This window comes from Coptis chinensis, chromosome 7 (assembly GCF_015680905.1).
Source record: "Coptis chinensis isolate HL-2020 chromosome 7, ASM1568090v1, whole genome shotgun sequence".
Classification (NCBI taxonomy): domain Eukaryota; kingdom Viridiplantae; phylum Streptophyta; class Magnoliopsida; order Ranunculales; family Ranunculaceae; genus Coptis; species Coptis chinensis.
The window spans coordinates 27,893,904-27,911,945 of record NC_141462.1 but is presented as its reverse complement, the minus strand read 5'-3'; the positions used below and the strand labels follow the sequence as shown (position 1 = coordinate 27,911,945).

Genomic DNA, 18,042 nt, shown 5'->3' with positions numbered 1-18,042 from the left:
AAAAAAGTGGAATGATGAGCTTTCTACAGCTCTTGATAAAGCCATGGTCGAGAATGAGAAGCTACGTCAGGCAATTGATGTGAAAAATCAGATGATGGAAGAAAAAGAAAAAATGTGCAATAAACTTGTACTACATCTTCGTAAATCAATGTTCAGGAATCCTAAGCAATATCAACAAATCAATGTAAAAAAAAACAGATGCTGGAAGAAAGGGGAAAACAGTGCAGTGAGCTTTCTGGAGCTTTTGATAAAGCAATGGCCGAGAATGATAAGCTACATCAGAAAATTGATCTCTGTTAGTTAGTGGTGATGCTAGGAGAGTTTAAACATGATTGTAATTGGGTAACCAGTAAGAAAAGAATGGAAAAGAGTGGAGGCTAGAATAATAGAGTTGTTTTCTCTACACCTTAGTTCTTATAGTTATACTTGACTTACTTGGGTGTCATGCTACTCAAAACAGCAACTACTAATTATGTATCCACACTTATAGAAACGTGAGATGCTTTACATATTTCAACACTCTCCCTCAAGCTGTAATTACGCAAACTATGCAAATTTCAGCTTGGATTGCAAAAATAAAAAATAAGAATATTGCTCCCCCTTTGGCATAGAATTGTTTTTAGTTGAAGAATTCGAATAACTGTTGAGACGTTCTAGAAAGTGAAACTATCGGTGTAGGCAATGCCTAACCTGAATACTGAAGGTATACCACAATCACAAACTGAAACCATAACACCGGTTTAGTGGCGCGCTGCTTGGCTACTACTCACTACATTCGCTATTATGGCTGTCATAATATAAATTGAAAACAATACACTACTACAGAATGACACATATACCACGGTCAATAAGAACGTTTATACCACGGTTCTTTAAAAAACCGTGGGAAATACTTATATACCACGGCGGAAATTTCTTTGGTTATTGGTTTACTAGTATATGTCACAGTTAGATGAAAACCGTGGGATAAGTTGGGCCATATACCATGGTTAGTTTTTTTCCAGCATGAGAGTACTCCACATCCCCACTACCTTAAACATAAACAGTGGTATATAAATTTTCCACTTTCTACTGTGGTTTATGACTTTATGCCAAATAGTCAAATACGCGAAAAAAAAAAATAAAGATCTTAAACTCATTCAAATTGGATTCCCGCTATTCTCTGGGTCTCTCCCCACAACTTCTACAGCTTTCTACGACTCTTAGGATTCCCGCAATGGTGAGAAAACCCAATCGTCACTACACCATCACTACACCATAAGGGCCATTTTGTAACAGGGCAAAATTTTCATTTGTAACAAATATATCCGTTACTACCTTTCTAACGGATATAACTGTGAGCTTTTTTGGTTTCCGTTAGTATATTTCAATTTATTTTTCCAATTATTATCAAAGCAGTATTTTAATATTTTGTAACAGATGCGTGTCCGTTAGGAAACAACTAAAATAATAGCCAAAAGGGTATATTCGGAACTAACGGACTAAATTAAATTAAATAGAAAAAAATTGTGCTTTTGGTCTTTATTTTCCATTTTCCATTCGTGTCTCCTCATTCAAACCCTCGCTGAGGAAGAAGGAAATAAACCAGGTATGCTTTCTCTCACTCTCTCACTCTCCTCGATCTCCTTTTTTTTTTTCTTCTACCCAAACCCCATCTAGCAAATTTATAAGTGTTTTTTTTTTAACTCGTATCAAACCTGCTCAAGTTAGGTTTATTTGGTTCTCTTGTTGATAAATTTGGGAAAATTAAGCTTTGTGTTGGAACTGTAAGATTGGACTAAATTTACGCTTCTCAATTGGGATATTTCGTTGGTTTGGGTTCGATTGGTTAATAAAAAATCAAAAGAATTTCGGTATTAATTAAATAGTTCCAGTTGATCTAAGATTCAGTTTTTCTTACAAATTGTTTATGTTTGATTTCCTAGGTTGTGACTGCTACATAGCTTTTTCTCTCTTCCAACAGACTGATATAAAGAACTTGCTGAAGGCTGCTCCAGTTATGTGTCCACATAAGTATTGCAAGTGAGTCGGTCTTTTTGGCTACTCTAGTTACTTGAGGAGTCATTAGACCTTTCCTTCCAGAATATACTGAAATTTGTAGTTCAACTCTAGTTCATTCCATGCTTTTCTTCTCATGCAGATGATATAATTCCTAGATTAATTGTTGTTTCCCTAAGAAGGTTGAGGAATGAAATTCTTGAAAGTGATTGGTAAGTTTGAGATTAGCTGTCTACTTTTCGAATGGTTAACTAGTATGTTTCGAAGTTTAAATCGTTTGTACTACAGCCAACATGAACTATATAACCTTTTTTTTGATTGCCTAACTTTCATAATTTTAAAACCATAGATCTTGTCTTTTTTGAACTTTAAGGCATCTTCCTCAAGGTCTCATCTTGAGATGAACTTCAATATTATACGCAAAGGCTTCCATTTGTCTCTTTGAACTTGCAATCAAGCATTCCTTCTTATTGTCGCCTTTTACGAGCCATTGGATTTTTTTTTTTTTCTGTTTTATTATCCCATTTGATTCCTTCTTATTTGTATTGATTAACGACCAAAAGGTCAATGAGTGCGCACTTTCCTAAAACTCGCTTTGGTTAACGATGTTTCTCGGTCACTTTTTCCCGGGCTTCTACACCAACAAATATCTTCCGCCCGGCGCAAAATTGGAGTTAGGATGCCTAAGGAGCTGTTTGTACCTTGGACTCTCTACTTTCTAAAGAGGGATGTGGACAGCAGTAGCAAGAGAAGCACTATCGGGCAAAGGTAGGGAATCTTGCTCTCTCGGGAGAGAGACCATGTTAAAAGTATAACCTTTGAAAGTATTGTTTTCATTAGAGCAAATTGAATGAGTTAGTGTAAATTGTGTTCTTTGGAATTTTTCATCGTAATAGTTTATGTTGATTATAGGTTGTTTATATATTGGTATTAGACCACAGCCCTCGGTGATTTCGTCATTGGATGCACATAATGAAGAAGGATTGCATAGGTTTGTTTCTATCTTTTTTGTTTTTGGAAATTCTTTCAAATGTTAACATGTATAGTGTTTTATCTTTAGTATATAAGCGGCTGAATGACAATATAGAATCTTCAGAAGATATTAGGAGTATGTTATAATAGGTCCGCTTTTGTCATGTTTACTATTGTTCACCTCCAATCGACATTTACTTGTAGGGGTTTGCGAATGTCGAAGTATTTGGAAGCTCGACAAGAAGGTGTTGCCTTTGGCGATCTCTAGGTAACACCATGCCTGCAAGTAGCGAGATGCATCCTTCAAAGTGTTAGTGAGGTTTCGAAAAGTGTTGGGCAAGGCAGTTCCACGATGGTCCAACCAAGAGCAAATAAATAAATAGTGAAGTTGACTCAGGTTCAATCAATCCTGCATTCCTGGATGCTCTTCCGGAGGAGTTGTGTGCTGAAGTTCTTTCCACTCAACATGGTCAAGCAGCACAGCCTTCAAATTCACAACCTCAGTCTGCAGCAGATATTTAAAACAGGTAAGTCACAAATTTCTGGGAGTGGGTTTGAGGATAGAAGAGATACTACATTTTCAACTATGGAAAATGGGATTTATAGTAGTGGGAATAATAATAATGGTTGTTATTTTGCAACTAGTTATGAATACGTTTATGTTTTAGGCCAATATGAAAGAGATTTGAGTTATGGTGATTGTGGGGATTAGGTGAGAGAGCTATTAGTGGACTTGACATTGGTGGATACCTTGGTGGGCAACTTGGCAATCTATTAAGTTTAAAGCAGCTGTAAGTGTCTTCACCAGAATCTTTCAAAATTAACTTTGAGTGGATCCTAAGTTGCTGCACTACACCAGAATTTAAGAATTAGGACACACTCTTGGGACTATATACCCCGTCTCTAATTAGGGAGGCACGTGAGAGAGCAGCTGCTGATGCTCGCCTAAGGGTGTAAAAGGCTGCTGTTGATAAGGTCAATGCTGAGGCACGTGAGCATGCCAACGTCTTCTTTGTCTGAGAGAATACAAGCTCAGGCAATAGGGCAGCAGCCGATGCTAAGGAAAGAGCAGAGAAGGTAGCTGCGAAAAGCAAGAGAGAGCTGCTGTTGCAAGAGTTGAAGCGGGCGCGGCAAAAGAAGCAGAGCAAGCCTGGCGAGAGCAACAACCGCAGAGGCTTGTGAGAGGGGGCTGCTCTCTGAGAGGCTCGTGGAGAGGGCTGCTGCAAGAGAGAGTCAACAAAAGAATGAGAATGATCTTGAGTCTTTCTTCTGGCGGTAGAGCTAGCATGCACCAAGGCCTAACAACAACTTCGAACGCTTTTGGGGAATAAGATTAGAAGCAAGATATTGTTTTTTTTTTCCGAAATATTAGCAGACTATTATTTTCGTCTTTGTTTTCTGCATCAGGAGTCTACTTTTGAGTCCCAATTGAAAAAAAAAAAAAAACGGAAACAAAACGACCGTCGGACATCTTACGGAACCTAGTCGACCATCGCGGAAGGCATCCTCAACTAAAATATTGTTGATGATCTCACTTCAATCTTTGGAGGTAATCTTGTTGATTTTACACTTTCTCTTGTGCCAGTAAGAAGCCTTCCTGGCAATAGTAATCAAGAGAGCTCCCAGAAAGTATGCTAATTGCTTAAATTCTACTTTGTTAAAGGTGCTTCGTCATCCGGAGAATTCCGGGCGTTGAGGGGAAACCAAGAAAGACGAAGAATTTCATCTGTGGAGATTAGCTTTTCTCTATTTGTTTGTGTTTATGATTATCTTTACTTGTCATCTTATAAATGTAGAAAACTTATAAATGTAGAAAACCTATTCAAGTGCATTGACTAGTTTCATACTAAATTATTCATCAATATTATTTCTCTTTTTTATGAAAATTGTTGTCAAGTTTTTTATGGAGTCCCTGTCCTCAAGCAAAAGCATTGGTAGAAAAGAATGAGCGTGACCGTCAAACTCAGAGAGATTAGACAGAGAGACATGTAAGTTTTGCGCGATCAACACCATTACGGTTTGCTCTCTTTGTTATGAGTTTATATATAAAAATGCCTCTGCTGTAGATATTAACACTTCCATCCAATCAGTTTTTTTAGATGCTTAGCACTTATAAAGGAGTTGTGTTTCTCATGTATGCCTTCTATTGAGCACTTGAAATAGACATACTTCTCAAAATCGCTTATTGTGAAGTGCGGTCCTCACATTGCAAAGGGTTGATGGGAAACGAGTTCCGCTGAAGTGGGACAAGATTAAGGTAAACAAATCCTACACATTATTGTCTTTTTCTTTGAAAAGTATATGTTTACATATGTTGTGAGTCTATATGTTAGGGTCCATATCAACTAGGTGGCACAGAGTGTGGGTATTATACAATGAAGTTTATGAGGGAAATAGTAGAAGCTTGTTCAACTGGATCATTTGAAAATAAGGTATTCGAAAGTTTTGACAAACACTTTATTTGGCTCAACGACTTCGCCTTATTCTTATATAGTAACTCCACATGTTGTGCTTTGACTCATCCAGATAACAAATTTAGAATTGAAGGAGACATACACGCAAGATGAACTTGACGGTGTTCGACTCGATATTATTCAGTTCATCCAGGAAAATGGGGTGTTTCAGTCGGAAGCGAATGAGGATGAGTTTTAGCTATGTTCGGATCCCTCCAGTTTAATTTATGAGTCTTACCTTTTTAATTTATGAAAAGGAATTTGAAGTTTGTTTTCTTAGTGCACTCAAAAAATTAATGGAAGTTTTTTTATTATTATTATTATCTTTTTTTGCAATGTTTGATAGTTTATTGTACATTTTGGAATTTGTTGGGAAGATGGAAATGTTGTATGTAGGCAAGCTATGTAAATTTTGTTATGCAGGTTTGGTTTTTAAGTGGAAAACTGTTACTAGCATTATTATTAATATATATATATATATATATATATATATATATACCACGGTTTGGCATAAACCGTAGTGTTTAGTATAACTATATACCACGGTATTATAACACATACACTAATATAAACCACGGTTTCAATAGCTTATATGCCACGGTTATGTTGACAACCGTGGTATATAATGGGCATTACAAACCACGGTTCTTTAAAAAACCGTGGTATCCGTTAAACATATATACCACAGTTTTGCTATTATTATATACCACACCACCTATTGTCACGGTTGTATAACAGTGGTAAATATATTTATACCACACTTAAAAACAGTGGTATAAATGTCATTCTGTAGTAGTGATAACACTAATTTGATGTGCGCTTCTTGGCTGCTACTATCAATTAACACTGTTGATGTCAACAAAATACTATTATGGGTACTCCTGAATACTAAATATTGGTGCAGTTAAAACTTAACTACTACCTGAATACTGATGAGTGTAGTTTAGGCTTGACTGCTACCTGGATACTAAAGAACGCATTTTAGGCTTGACTGCTACCTGAATACTGATGAGCGCAGTTTAGGCTTGATTGCTACCTGAACATATGTGCAGTTTAGGCGTGACTGCTACCTAAAACATACATGCAGTTTAGGCTTGACTGCTACCTGAAAATTTGAGTGCTGAATAGTGGGGATGTCATACTGTTGAGATGCAAAGGGAGCGCACGCCCTTGGATATGCCTTGTATGAGGGGCGCATTTCCCTCATGAAGTGAGTTCGCCAAGGCATGATGGAATACGGAGACATGAATACTCTTCCTCATATCTCCATATTCTCCCCCTCAAGTTGGAATAAACAAAGCAAAGTTAAAACATACAAAAGCTTGTCTATTTCGACTTGAACTTGAAACAGATGAGACCAAATACCAACCCAATAAATAAACGGACCACCCCACCAATGCTAAACTTAAAACTTGAAATTATACAACCAACCAATACCCACTTTAAATAACAAAGCAAAGATGAAGTTATACAACCAAAGATCAACCTATGCCCACTCCAAAAAACAATACTTCATACTCCAATCCAAAAAAAAAAAAAAAAAAAAAAAAAAAAATCTAACAGAAGATGTATCAAACAATACGCACTATAGAGGGTGGAGGGTGGGTTGCGCTCCTTGTTTTGACTGCGAACTTCTGGAACAGTTCTGGAAACAAAGGAAGATAGAAAGAATAATTTCTCGCGAGATAGAGGTCATGTTCCCCTATAATATAATACTTCAAACGAACAACTTGAAACATATAACAAATACTTTGGCTATCAATACCAACTGCGCAGAAGTTAGAAACTCAAACATCCATAACAAGACTGGCATCAAACTTTATATTCCTCAAATTTGACATACCAACAATACTCAAAATTACTCAACGAGCTCATATCTCCATATTTTCACCATACACCAACTGCGGAAGCGAATCAATACTTTCAATAAAGAAACCCATGATTGCAATAAAGTTTCTGAAACGTGCAAGTTGTCGAGAAAACCTATATGAAACAGAAGCCTCCAATCAAGATACCAAGGTGGAGAACTTTTGAAATAGTACTGAAAACAGAGGAAAAATAATTCTTTGCAATATTGAGCGCGTGCGCCCCTATACCAATACTGATTAGCGATTGCGAGATACAGAGAGGAGCACGTGCGCGCCTTGTCGAAGGCAATCTTGAGCACGTGTGCGCCTTGTCCAATACTAATTTCAGAGACTGTGAGATACAGAGAAGTTGTGCCCCTCTTATCAATACTAAGACAAAGATATTGCGGAAGACGGAAACTTCGGAAGCGAAACAATACTAAAAGACAATACTGAGACTAATACTAAAACTGGAACCTTGAAACTTCGGATCTCTTCTCCTAGCCATTCTTCAAATAAACTTTAAACACCAGCGGAAAGTTCTTGTGAGAAAGATTAAAACTTGAATTGAATACTATACTGAAAACTGAAAAAAACTTGATTTTTTTTCTTGTATACTTATTTTGGGGGTTGCCTCTCCTAGCATACCACTAAACTTAGATTTGAACATGATGCTCCGATACTATGTTAGTGGTGATGCTAGGAGAGTTTAAACATGATTGTAATAGAGTTAGAGAGAGTGTTTTCTTTACACTTTAGTTCATATATTTATACTTGACTTGCTTGGGTGTCAAGCTACTCAAAACAACAACTACTAATTACGTATCCACACTTATAGAAAATAGAAACTTGGAATACTTTACATATTTTAACAATCTCCAAACTCAGATAGAAAGAAAAAAGGTGCAATGAAAAAAGGTGCAAGAAAAAAGGTGTCAATATAGCAACACATGACATTCATAAGTTAAATCTGCGCTATTTCGAAGGTATGCCAGTTATTTAGATGAAGGTATTTTCTCTTGGAAAGTAGTAGTACATTATTCTTTATTTGTTATTGGTTAATTCATTTGTTATGGGGTATCGTGTTTTTAGAAACAAGAAATTATGTGACTTGGTGTGCAGTGTCAGGAGTATTTCTTAGTTGTATTGATTTGACCTCTACAAAGTAAAAGATTCACACAAGGGTTTACACTATTGTTAATAACTTAATATGTGCATTCTCTATTCTTGAGTCTCGCTGGATTGTTCATGAATATGCATTTACAGTTTAGTAACTATTGAAACTTATAAACTGCTTGATCTTCCCATATATTCTTCTTTTGCCTCTTAAAAATATGTCATATTAGTTGGCTTCCTAACAAAACATTCCCAGCGTTTACTTCCTATTACATTTGAACCGCCTGATGTTTCCAATCACATTTGATTGTGGTTTGACATAAGTTTGTCTTTACGGTTATGAAGTCTCTTTACAAATGAAGAACATGCAACATACTGCACATTCCCTTTCGCTTGGGCTTTACCGAGAGAATGAAAAGCTAAAGTGTGATATAGTATGTCAAAGAAAGAAACTTGTGGAGTAGGGCTGTCAATGGGCCGGGCTAGGCCCGATGCCCGATTGAATCCAAACCGATAAGATAGGGACTTAAAACTTAAATGTTGTCTGATAAGACTATTGGGCCAGTTATGGACATACCCCCGTCCGACCCGAGAATGGCCCAGCTCGAAAACTAAGATTATTTTTTTAGTTTTTCAAATAAGTACTATTAAATTTGTAACTACTAGTATACATAAAATGTAAGTACTATTTAAATATTGTAGACAATTTAAATTTTGGAGTGGTTGGTTTGATTTTATGATTTTAATGAGGTTTTAATGGGGTATGTTGTGAAAATATTGATTTAGAGTGAACATGAACGTTTTCTTGATCTACCAATGAAACCATAAACCATTTGGATTTTGAGAACTGAAGATGATGTTAAAGGCATTGAGATGAAAGCTATTTTTGCAAAATCAACTCGACTTTGGACAAAACTGGTTTTGAATGTTTTCAATGAAGCTATATGAAGTAATCAATGGGAATCTGTTCTTAAGGTATGTGGCCATTGGCTTTTAATTTTTGTTTGTATTTTGTTGATCCTTTATGAACAAATTGGAAGTGCCCAAGAATTACAATGAAGTGTCACCCATTAACTGAGTTTCCAGACAAATTTCTTAAAGCTTCTGAAAAAAACTTAAATGTTGAAGCTTTTTAAGGTAGACGGAAGGATACATTCTAATTTGGCGTATAATGGAGGTACCTGATCTCTTCAACAAACTCCTACAATTTCTTACCATCTTTGAGCTTTTATTAGTACGGTGTAGTCCTACTGTTGTTAGAAGGATATACTAATCAACATGTATTAACCAGAAATGCACCAAAAGAAAAGCACGTCTCATTACCCATCAATTTGGTTGAGAAAAGAATTGCAGAAAATTAATATAATGATAGGGAGTTAGTTATGTTAAAATGTTGTTACTGAATTTGCTATAGTTACATTAAATTTTTGGGTGAGAATGAAGTAAATTCTCTTCGACTAATAGTTTTATTTTTCGTTCTTGAGGTCATTGAGTTTATGCCTTTCTTAAGGTTTAGGCATCTTACAAAATACACATCAAATTAATCACCATCAGGGAGCGTGTTGAGCGCCACTATTGACATTTGTTAAGCTGATATTTATTGAACAGATTTGTCTCTCATGATTTTTGCAGGCGTATACCGGGTGTTGTTGGGTTTCTTCAAGGTATTTTTTTCATATTCTCAATTCATAAACATTTATGGATTACCTTGCTTTGGTGCTTAGTAATATTGTGCTTAATACAAACTAAACATGTATGGAAATCAGCTTATGGGGGACGGTTATACTGATGAGATGAGTTCTGAATTCAATTTACAATTTTTTGTTTAGTGGAAGTTTGCGTTTTTGTCTTTGGGTCGACTGAGTACCTCCAGGACAGCGATATAGTTTCTAGCCGCTTTCAACTTTGTCAGTTTGATTTTTTTTTCCCTAAACTTTGTTTCTTGGCTTGTATTTGTATATTATTTTCAGGCGATAATTGTTTTCTTTTCTATCATTTTGCTTTGTTACTCGCTTTGTTTTGTGTACATTCATATGTACTCCAAAGAAACTTTTATTACTATGGTATTGTTCATGGGACATGTTAATGACATGTAAAGAAGGAATGAGAGGGAATAAAGGTGGTGCTGTGGTGGTGATCAAGTTTCCAGAACTCCAGCAAACAATCCAGAACTCTAGCTTCTTCTTCGTTAAATTTGTGTGCATGAAATACAAAACTATATTTTTTTTTGTTACAACATAAAACTCAAATTTTGCGTATAGGCTGTTTTGGTTGCAAGTCTAAGGGAGTGATTCCCCGATCAAAATTCAGAGGATATTAAGGTACTATAAATGATCTACAGATAAAACACCACGCACAAATCATGGAAACTGATTGGAAAGAGATTTGACTCAAACTCAAGATTAAGAAGACTGTGATGTTAGGGTAAAACACCTAATTTAAGATGAGAATTTTCTTCAAATGGTTTATTCTCTGATTAACACCAACTTTAATGCTTGCTTCTCTTCCTCACGTCTTCTTCCCTACATCAAAAACCAACTCATCAGCATGAGTTTTTAATGCAAAAGTCTTTTGATAAAATTCCGTACTCAATCGAGCGTTAAATATTTTTGTTTGGGTACTCATCAATTTCATGTGTTCCTTTCGCTTTGAATTGAGTAGACATGCTTTAGTTTCTATATAGTTCTGTGACTTTTGGCTTTGAATGTGTGCATACTGATTTATCCCAAACAAAGAAATTGTAATTGAAAAACCTGGAAGTGAACACAATCTGTTTGGTGTCAGTAACTAAGCTAAACCGTACGATATAATTAAATCTGTTTGGGATGAATGGTGGTGAAAACCATTAGGCTGAGGATAAGTTTTTCGATGTACATGAAGGCCTCCCTTGAAATTATTGTTGCAGGTTGAAGGTGGATATGAACTGCATTTGGTGACTTTTAGTACCTTACACTTGGTTATTTTTAGCTATATGCTTATCATCAACTGTCAACTCCAGAAAGTGTGCAGAAGGGTCCTCTTCATTTTCATGTCAATTGGTGCTTATGAAAGTTTGCAAGCTATAGGTATCGCTAGCCATAAATCTATTATTTTATAGAAAATTTGTAATTGTCCTCTCTTTGTCGAGATAGAGACAAAGATAATGTTATTTTGACTTTCACACACACACACACTCACTCAAACCATGAAATAGGTAGCCACCAACAAGTTATCAGGCTGCATCAGAGTTTCTCCAACAAGTGTTACATCGCACTAAACGAGTGTAGGTTTGGAGCCCTTTAGAATAAGCCGTTTCAATAAAAATTAAACCTATCGTTTGGTTTCTGAACTTTTAGGCTTCCAGTCTAGAAGTTGATAAAGGATATCTCTGTATGCTTATTACATAGGCTAATAAGTAAAAAACAACCCTTGAGATTTCAGTAATCATCTCACTTTGTGAGACAGATAGACAGACAAAGTTAAAATGTGAGGACTTATGTATGGACATTGATTTCTAATGATAAAATTGTTACTGCAGGTATGGCCAAGAATAAGGGATCGCGCGTTGCTCTTTTAGTGTGTGCATGCTAATCAAAACATTGATTTGATACTGGTTATATAGTACCAGACTATGGAAAAATCTACACATCCACTGATTGAGTACTTGATTCTCTTTTATGAGGGATGCAATGCAATATATTATTAGTACTGGTGATGGGCTGATGGTGCGTGGTTCATCTTGGGGTATTCGTTTTGAGTGTCATCACTCATGTGTTTGGGGGATATACTGATGTTTATAGCTTTCAGGGCATATAGTGAAATGCATGAGGTTCTTAGGCATTTATGCTACTTAAAACTTCATCAAAGAAAAGCATGTTGACTGGAGCCTCTACAAGTGATAGTAGTAAGTCGGTCTTTACCAATATAGTAATTGTAGTGTTCAAGTCTCACAGGACGCATTGGATGGGCATGTTGGTGAGTGATGCGAAGGGGCTTATCGGGTTCGTGCGTTCACTTTTGTACCTAATTTGGGTGTCATTCCCATATCTAAAGTTGCTCTATAAGCTCAACAAGGTTTTATTGCCATTTCCATGTATATTTATATTTGGGTCTCATTCCCGTATCTAAAGTTGCTCTATAAGATTTGGGTGTCATTCAAGGATGTACCTTGCATATTGCCATTTCAGCATGTATATTTAGAAGATGTGGGAAAAAATCTTTGTAAAATTGTGAACATTATGAAAACATTAATGATTAGTATTTACGTCTTTTGTATTTTAATTATTATGGTCAAAACCCTTTAAGGTGTCTGTTGTAGTTAAGGAAAGTCACCCCTTACATATTGCTAATTTAGTAGAAGCTTTTATTTATTTATTTTTTTTTTTATGTCTATGGAATGGAGGGGGCAATTACTATCTTTCTTCGTCAAATTTAGAGGAAACAATTATTCTTTGTGACTATGTTTACCATGCGGTAGGGACTTCAATTCAACTTAGAACCTATGATGCACAATTGCATTTTTTTTTTATGAACGTACACAACATTACCTAATTGTATTCCATACTTCTAAGTTCCACCTCTAAAACCACGTAACATTTTACGTAACATTTTTTCTAAGAATATATATGTCGCCACTATGTGAATTTTTTTGTATGTACGGGCAGGTATATGCAATGACGATATTTAATGGCTTCTATATTCTTTTAGCATGCCAGTTTTAGAAGCTAATGAACTGAGTATGCTAACATAATTTCATAAATTTAAATGTAAACACCGATATTATATTCAAATACAAATACCTGTCAACATGATCTATTTGTTATCCACGTGCAGATCACGTACTTCAAATGGGTCACAGAGTCTTTGAGGACCATATACATTCATCTTTTTTTTCCTCCCATTTTTTTTTTCATGTACTTAGATTGTTCTGCGATTGCGGCATTGGAAATTATTTGTAAACAGAAAATGATATTTAAGCAATGATATGTATTATGAATGTAATGTTATGTTCACAATTTTTAAATTGCAGTATTTGTTACACGTGTAGCTTTGCTAGATTTTTTGAATTTCATGTATAAATTAATAACAAATGAATTAGTAACAATCTGACATATCTCTCCTCTTGATAACTATGTTCACATTCTCTTCAATAAATTTTGTGTGTCGTTCATGTGCATAGTACGTGCATTTTGCTAGTATACATAAAACTTTCTACCACTGAAAAATCAAATAGAAAAAACTTAACATATACCAAAATTTATCTGACGCACTAAGGCTAAGTCCAATGGTTTGGTGCGCCATCCCGCCAAACCACAATAGCATAGTGTATACAGTTAGCGGCTTAGCGTTTCCCAACCCAATGGTTTTTTTTTTTTTAGACTCTTCAACCGCCATTCCCACAGGCGTGTGGAAAAAAAAATAAAAAAAAGTTTTTTTTTTTTAGGACTCAACCGCCAGTGCCTATAGCGGGTAGGATTTTTTTTTTTGAGACTCTCCAACCGCCATTCCCACAGGCGTGTGGGGAAAAAAAAAATTAAAAAAAGATTTTTTTTTTTTTTGACTCTCTAGCCGCCATTCCCAAAGGCGTGTGGTTTAGATTTCTTTTATCCGCCACTTTGAGTGGCGTGTAGACTTGACGCTATCCCGTTAAAACTGACGCTATATATAAGTAAACTTATACCGATAGCGTTGGCGGGTTAGCGTTTTGACGCACCATTGGATCAAAATGTCCGTGATATTTGGTGTTTTGCCGCACCATTGGACTTAGCCTAAGAGAGAATGTTTAAGAAAGATATACCTTTAGTCTGGAATTGGAACATGTTCTTATGGTCTCTCAAAATTATAAAAGATCGTCATCTATCACTTGATTCTCAGAGTTCAGTATAATGATTGAATTCCAAACAGTTTGCTAGGTTTGTTGCTGGATACACTTTTTCCTTTACTTTCAGTCACTTTTGTCATAGAATTATGGGCAATGTGAAGGCCACATGGAAAAATGATATTGGGACCATCATTATGCTACTACTTTTCGCTCAATGCATTAGACACATGTTAGTGTCCACCATGGATATTGAATACAAGTCCAAAGCGTCAGACACGATGTTTTAAGCATGATGCATGAATAGACTTGTTATAACTCTAATTTGATGCATGAATCCTATTAACGTTCATAAGTTTTAATAGGCAGGATGTAACGCAATGTGCACTACAACAGTAGGGCGCATTCAGCATTTTTTTCGTTATAATGTTCTTGTTAAAGTGCTTACTAGAAATAAGAGTTTTATAAACCCGATTTGCAAGTTAATACCGTTATAACAGTTTGAAAGTTTGAAATTTAAATAGTCAAATAGTATCATCCGATCTCTGTGCAACATATGAACTATTTGTCTCTGTCGCTGATGCATATTTTTGCTATATATTGCACATACTTGGTATTAGATGTGTAGAGAAAAAAGAGTTTTTTTTTTTTTTTTTTCACGCCGGCGCTGCGTTGAGTGAAGCGATCAGCGTTCATGCTCCAGTGTTTTGGCGCGACCCAGCTCGGTTTTTTGTGGGCTTATTTCTAATAACGCGATTTTTTTGGTTTTGGTATAAAAAACAAAATCGGTTTTGGAAAACCTAACTTTTTCCAAAACCAAGAAAGCGAGATTATAAAGAGAGCAATTCTTTGTAAGTTGAGTGTTCATTCTTTGTGAGTGAATTGAGAGACTTGTAATCTGTTACTCGGGACATCCAAGAAAGCTTGGAACTTCGCGGTTGTGGAAGTAGGCAAATTCTTAGAACCACGATATATCTCGTCTTGTGGTTTGTTCTTCCTTTACATTAATTGTTTTACTTTATATGCTTGTTATTTGATATTGAGAAGTGTTGGGATATTGCTTGGAGGGTGTTGAAGTCTTGTCTAGTGTGAAGGATCGATCTTTGTGTAGGATTGATCCGTTTGTTGTGGATAACGTTGTTTCCGCACTTATATATTCATAACAATTGGTATCGGAGCTTAGGTATACGACCTAGGATTTTGAGTTTAATGCTCAAAATTTGTGTAGACAAGGTGTTCGATTAAATTCCGAGGTGAAACTGTTTCTTTTGGGTTATTGTGTGTAACTTGAAAGATGGCTCCCAAGATGTCAAACTTGAGGTTTGAAGTAGAAAGTTTAATGGGAAGAATAACTTTGGGATTTGACAAGTCCAAGTAAAGGACATCCTCATCCAACAAGGTTTGCACAAGGCTTTAAAGGGGATTAAATCTAAGGTGGCGAGTATGAGCAATGATGATTGGGAAGAGTTCGATCTTCAAGCTTGTTCATCAATCCGGTTATGTCTTGCTAATGAGGTTATGTATAGTGTGATGGGAGAAAATACCGCCGGTATTTGGCTCAAACTAGAGTCTATGTATATGACCAAGAGCATGACGAACAAGATGTACCTTAAGAAACGTCTTTATCGGTACATGATGGTCGATGGTTCAACGATGCAAGAGCACGCGTTAGTGAGTTCCATCGGCGTCTAGCGGATTATTTGAATGTTGGTATGAAGATGGATGATGAGGATCAAGCGGCATGTTTAATATTCTCCTTGCCGGGAAAGCTATGAGCATCTAATGACTACATTCATGAACGAGAGAAGTCGTCGATCTTGGCCGAAGTTCAAAGTGCACTTCTTTCTTATGAGTTGATGAAGAAGACACGTGTAGAGAATAGCATTGATGCAGTCGGGGGCTAGTGGCAAGAGAAAATTAGTATGAACGAAATTATTCAAGTAATGAGAATTCTAGGTCCAAGTCAAAGAAAGCTTTTTAAAATATGTACGCTACAATTGCAATGAAAAGGGACATTATGCAAGTAATTGTCCTCACCACCAAGAAAGAGAACAAGAGATGGTCGGAAGAAAGGTAAGGCAAAAATTGAGGCAGATTATGCTTGGGGCTCACGAAGAGGGATGAGTTCAGTCTCTATGTGTCCACACAAGACTATATGACCGAAAAGTGGATTCTTGATTCCGGATGTTCCTATCATATGTGCCCGAATAGAAAGTGGTTTGCTTCTTATGAGAGCATTGATGGTGGTTCCGTTTTAATGGGAAATGACGTTGCTTGTAAGACGGTAGGAATTGGAACTATACGGGTCAAGATGTATGATGGTGTAGTGAGGACTTTAACCGATGTGAGACATGTTCCTGAGCTAAAGAAAAGTCTTATTTCTCTTGGTACTTTGGATTCCAAAGGCCACAAGTTTGTGGGCGAAGGTGGAGTCCTAAATATTGTTAATGGCTCTTTAGTTGTTAGGAAAGGTCAAAAATATGGAACCTTGTATACTATGATAGGTAGTACGGTGATAGGCGATGTAGCAGTGGGTGCATGTAGTAATGATTATGAGTGCACTAAGATATGACATATGCGTTTAGGGCATATGAGTGAAAAGGGTTTGTCCGAGTTGTGCAAGCGAGGGTTCTTGAAGAACTTGAAGAAGCCAAGTATGGGGTTACGTGAGCATTGCGTCTATGGGAAGCGATCGCGAGTCAAGTTCAAGTCAAGCAAGCACCGCGACAACAGGCATCCTTGATTATGTGCATCTGATGTTTGGGGACCTCTCGGGTGGCTTCCAAGGGAGGTAACGCTATTATGTCTCATTCATTGATGATCATACTCGCTATGTGTGGGTGTATATGATGAAATCGAAAGATGAAGTGTTTGAGACATTTAAGAAGTGGAAGGCAAGGGTTGAGAATCGCGCACGATATAGGAAGGTAAAGACATTACGGTCCGACAATGGTGCTGAAAGTATACCTATGGACCTTTCCAAGAGTTAAATGCGAATGAGGAATTACCGGTCTTAATCGATACGTCGAGGGCCGCCATAGCCAGAAATGGAATGGCAGAGAGGATGAATAGAACTTTGCTTGAAAAAGAGCAAGATGTTTATTGTCTAATGTCGAGTCTAGGCAAAGAGTATTGGGCAGATCACGGTGTCCATGGCGTGTTACCTATACAATAGGTCACCACCATTACCGACTATAGATTGCGGGACACCTTATGAGGTGTGGTCGAGTAACCGGTGATTATAGTATTTTCATGAGTGTTTGGATTAACGACTTACTACCATGTGAGGGGCCAACAAAGCTAGATCCTAGAGCTAAGAAGGCCATATTTTTAGGCTTCGCATGAAAATGGGGTAAAGGGATATAGATTGTGGTGTCTAGAAGACCACAAGTTCCCCGGTCGTGAGAGATGTTACCTTTGATGAGACTTCCGTGTTATCTTTGATTTCCGGAAGTAGGCGGGAAAAAGAATGGTGAGTCCATAGAAGTTCAAGCTAATGAGCTTGAGTTATGCGATCTGGCCAGATGACCGGTTAGATCATGATGAGGTACCAAATCATGGAACCACCGCGAACAGAAGCGAGCAAGAGCATCCGCGAACTTGTAGTGGTGACCACAGGCCACGAGAGACAAGTTAAAGAAGTGCACAAGTATGGACACGCGAGAAGCCGGGTGAAACACTATGGTTAGGTGGATTTAGTGGCATATGCACCGAATATCGAAGATGATGAGCGGATAGCTTCAAGGAAGCCGATAGAGATGCTCATTCTGAGATTGGTTGGTAGCTATGCAAGCAGAGATGGAATCTCTTGATAAAAATCACACATGGGACTGGTTTTATTGCCAAAGGGCAAAAGGAC

General features: G+C 36.9%; 2 long non-coding RNA genes across 2 annotated transcripts in view; both read left to right on the top strand.

Moving 5' to 3' along the window:
• The window catches only part of LOC147486923 (uncharacterized), a 50,300-nt gene that overhangs the window by 29,137 nt on the left and 3,121 nt on the right, over nt 1-18,042 (top strand). The window lies entirely within an intron of this gene.
• LOC147486924 (uncharacterized) lies at nt 4,832-5,743 on the top strand. The gene is made up of 4 exons (XR_015203163.1): nt 4,832-4,958; nt 5,061-5,227; nt 5,304-5,402; nt 5,497-5,743. It is a non-coding gene; the product is annotated as an uncharacterized LOC147486924 (long non-coding RNA).